Genomic DNA, 3980 nt, shown 5'->3' on the forward strand with positions numbered 1-3980 from the left:
TCCTAAATCAAAACCCTGGCTCTACACTTACCACGGACTCAGGTAACTTCTCTGTGCCTCAGTTTTCCCTTCTGTAAAATAGGGATTTCTATAGTCCCTGCTTTATAGGCTTCTTGTGTAGATTAAGTGAATTTATACCTATAAAGTACTTATAGTACTATGGCACTTGCTGAGCATTCAGTAACTAGTAGTTGTTGTTATTATTTATAAGATTGCTTAAAAAAAAAAAATAAGATTGCTTAAATCAGCCAGAAGGCCTCCCTGTGCATGTTGTTGACTTCTTTCCAACCAAAGTGCTCCTTGGACATCCTAGGTGGTAGAAGTATCAAAGCCATTTTCCTGATACATGTACTTACAGTGAACATGCTCAGAACCATTTGAACTCAGACCAAATGACTGGCTTCTAAGAGCAAGAGGCAGGGAGAGCTTCAGTTTGTTTTAAGCACACAGTGGTATCAATTTAAGTCTGTATTATGGTGAGGTGTCAGCATCTGCCTTCATATTTCCTTGCCTGACCCTGGCATGAAGCCACCAAGATACTACCTCCACCAATGTTTCCAAAATTACTGTTCTCTAAGTTCCATTGTTTTTCTGAGTAAACAAAGATTTTGAAAAATTGGCAATCTATATCCCTGTGTCTGCTCAGTGTCGTAACTCTCAGGGCTGAGCGGAACCCTAGATTATAAGACTCAATTCTCTCAGTTAACTTTTCTGCTCTCAACTTGTCATTTATTCCTTAGACCAGGAACCATCACTCTGCAAGCTCTTTCAGAAGCTAACAGAAGACTATGGATGGAGGCTATGGATGGGAAAGAACCTGTAAGTTACCCTGGGGAAACCTCAGTAACATAGGCCAGTATATGATTGTGCTCTAGTGGTAGCAGTGAGTCCAGGACAATTAAATGGTGGTAGATGATTCATACTCAAAAGTTTAGAGTTAGAAGGAAATGCTGAATAACATTTCTTGTTTAACAAGTTAGGCAACTTGAGTTCCAGAGATGGTAAAGGACTTCTCTAGAATTAGCCTCAGAAAGGCATCACAAGGGACCAGAAACTAGGTCTCTCAGCTTCTTTCTTCTTATACAGCTATGCCCACAAGGTTTTCTTAAGAAAGAAATTAAGCCTGTTTGTAGTTTATAGCATTAATATGTGTTCATATATAAGGATGGAAAATAATTTTCATGACTGTGAACAAGCATTTATTAAGATTTTATTCAGAATGGTTTTACTGCCTCTCCCTTACATTCCTAAGTCAGCTTATTCTCTTTAAGGGCAGGAGATGGCATTGCCATCCTATATCCCACAATGCACCATTCCATTTAGAACACTGTTACATAGGATTACAAGGAATACTTTTACAGGGCTAACAATTATCATAGAAAGACCAATATGAACAGTCAGGTCACCAAAAAGCATTTTTTTTCTTCAGTATCTTCTGTGTAGGTTTCTTCTTGTGGCATATGATGTAATGTCAGCTTCTTAATTTTGGAATCCCAAAAGGTTATATTTGGGTCTGGTTCTGCCATTCAATGATTGTGTGACCTTGAACTACTTATTTAATTTCTCTGAGATTCTTCTCTTTGATGAAATGGCTTTAATAATTTCTGTTCTAGCTATCTCACATAGCTTCTTTGAAAGAAATCAATTGAAAGCCAGTTTGTCAACCATAATATGCTGTATCAGTTTGAAGTTCTTCTCACTGGTCTGAAGTCTTGGTGCAAAGCTACTGAAATTCAGTAGTATTTGGGTACAATCTAATCTTTTTGCCTTATGCAAGGCAAAAGCTTGCTAAAATGGAGAATACATTACAGGGACTTCTTTCTGTGGTTTCTAGTGCCTTGAAGACTAGTGAGGAAGGCCCAGCTATAAGATTGCATGTATAGCAACTAAGAAGATACCAGGAGAGAACTGGTGTTGTAAGGACTGTCATCCAGAAAATAGGCCAGGGCCTTTCTCTGCTCCCTTCTCTCACAGAAACTTGGAACTTAACCGTTACATGCCTATGATATTTTTCTAGCAGGATACTAGCAAGCCCAGCAAGACATTTTATTCTTTTTTGTTGTTGTTCATATTTATTTCTTATTTTTTAATCAAAATATACTTAATTTACAATGTTGTAAGTCATTTTACTCTTAATTCCCTCTCCTAAACTTGCTCCCCCTTTAAAGTTTTAAAAATCAAAGGATACAGATGGCTTTTTGTGAAGAATGATGTTAGAACATGGGCCCTCTGAATGTGGATCCTTATCAACTTGACCTGTCTCACTGACCTATCCATGGGCATACACATATAGGCAGAAAATTTTATTTTAAAATGAGAGATTGTTAAAACAGATTATACAGATGGCACATAGAGGACTTATTTCCTGCATTACTAATGTTGCTTCTGCTCTACTAACAACCCCCCTCCCCAATTCACTAATATTACACATAGTAAGAAGATCAGTTCTTGAAGGAACATCTACTGCAACGCTGATAATTTTAGAGATACGAATTTTGAAGTCTAGAGAATGAATGGGACATGCCTAAGTTTCATAATGATGTAGCCATAAAGCCAAGACTAGGCTTCAAGAGCCAAGGATCTCCTCTTGTTTCTCACATAGCTATCACAATTCATACTTTAAGATGACTCAGAGAAAGTTTGGTGAATACATGGATCTCTTTCAGATGGGCACTTGCTTTTCTACCCATCTGGGTAGAAAATACCCACTAACACCTTTGGGTAAGGAGATTGGTATTAGTAATATTTAAATTTTACCATCAGCTATTCAACACTGCAGTCTCCTATCCAGATCATTGAAGGTTTGTTTGGTGAGGCTTATTACAGCAAGATCTAACTCTGCTTTCTTCTGCCAATAACCTGGAGAAAACCACTTCCTTTCTGTCATACTCTCTTGCTCCATCAGGAACAGTTTTACATAAGTAAATGTCTAAGATGGGTAGGCTACCACTGCAGTGAGCTGTGTGAAATCCAATGTAATCTTCAGGGATTGTTAATCCTACTGTTTCTAGTGACCTAGGCAAAAATGATTCTGTTTAGCCTGTTTATTACTTGTTAAACTCTTAAAGTCACTAATGCTTTTGATGGCTTATTTGAGGAAAGATATTTAATTTTTCTATACTTACCTATAGTTATTTGCAATATCCATGGCTCTTTCTGTCTCTTTTTTTTTTGTAGATCTACCACAGCCCTATAACAAAACAGGAAGAAAGTAAGTTAGATTTCTGATCTACTGGCATTATAAACTGTTAGCTATCCTAATCACAGTAAATCCTATCATGAATAATTTGTAATATTGATGCAAATATATTTATGGATACCTTTGTGTGAAATGAAATTCAGACCTGCTTTTTTAGAAGATGTCTTTCGATTGAACTAAGGAAGTCACTTTATCTATCTTAGATATTTGGTGGGGTAGTTGTAGTAATATAGAGAAACACTAATTATATTCTTATTTTTCTAGACACACAATAGAAATTGTGTGCATTTCCAGCCTAATTTTTCACACTTGATGTAGCTCATGCCTCAAGCAGATATACAAAAAGGGTCAAGTAAAAACATTTTGTGTTATAAGAGTAACACAACTCTAACCACTTCTCTCACCCAAATGAAGAATCTTTCCATTTAATGGTGATTGAAGGAGAGAGACTAAAGCCCTAATTCTCTCACTGTAGTCTGTTAACCAGATCCCTGAAGGTTTTTTAGGTGAGGCTTATTGCAGCAGGATCTAACTCTGCTTTCTTTTGCTTGAAACAGTGGAACTGAATGAAGTGGGATTCAAGTTTGTTAGGAAGTGCATCAATATAATTGAGACCAAAGGTAAGATATGAGCCATAGCCTTGGCATCAATTGAATCTGTTTATTCTTTTTTAAATGATTTTAAAAATGTATTTAATTTTTATTGACATATAGTTGATGTGCAATATTAGGATCACAGCCTTGTCATGGCAAAGAGGCTAGCATAACTCAATAAAGCCATG

General features: G+C 36.6%; 1 long non-coding RNA gene across 1 annotated transcript in view; it reads left to right on the top strand.

Annotated features, from left to right (window-relative positions):
* The window catches only part of LOC104983042, an 8321-nt gene extending 4454 nt beyond the window's left edge, over positions 1-3867 (top strand). Inside the window, exons 2-4 of the long non-coding RNA XR_824587.1 lie at positions 741-819; positions 3178-3211; positions 3757-3867. This is a non-coding gene — a long non-coding RNA (uncharacterized LOC104983042). The remainder of the gene's footprint in view (positions 1-740; positions 820-3177; positions 3212-3756) is intronic.
* The last annotated feature ends 113 nt before the right edge of the window (positions 3868-3980 follow it).

This window comes from Bison bison, unplaced genomic scaffold (genome assembly GCF_000754665.1).
Source record: "Bison bison bison isolate TAMUID 2011002044 unplaced genomic scaffold, Bison_UMD1.0 scf7180017861068, whole genome shotgun sequence".
Classification (NCBI taxonomy): Eukaryota; Metazoa; Chordata; class Mammalia; order Artiodactyla; family Bovidae; genus Bison; species Bison bison.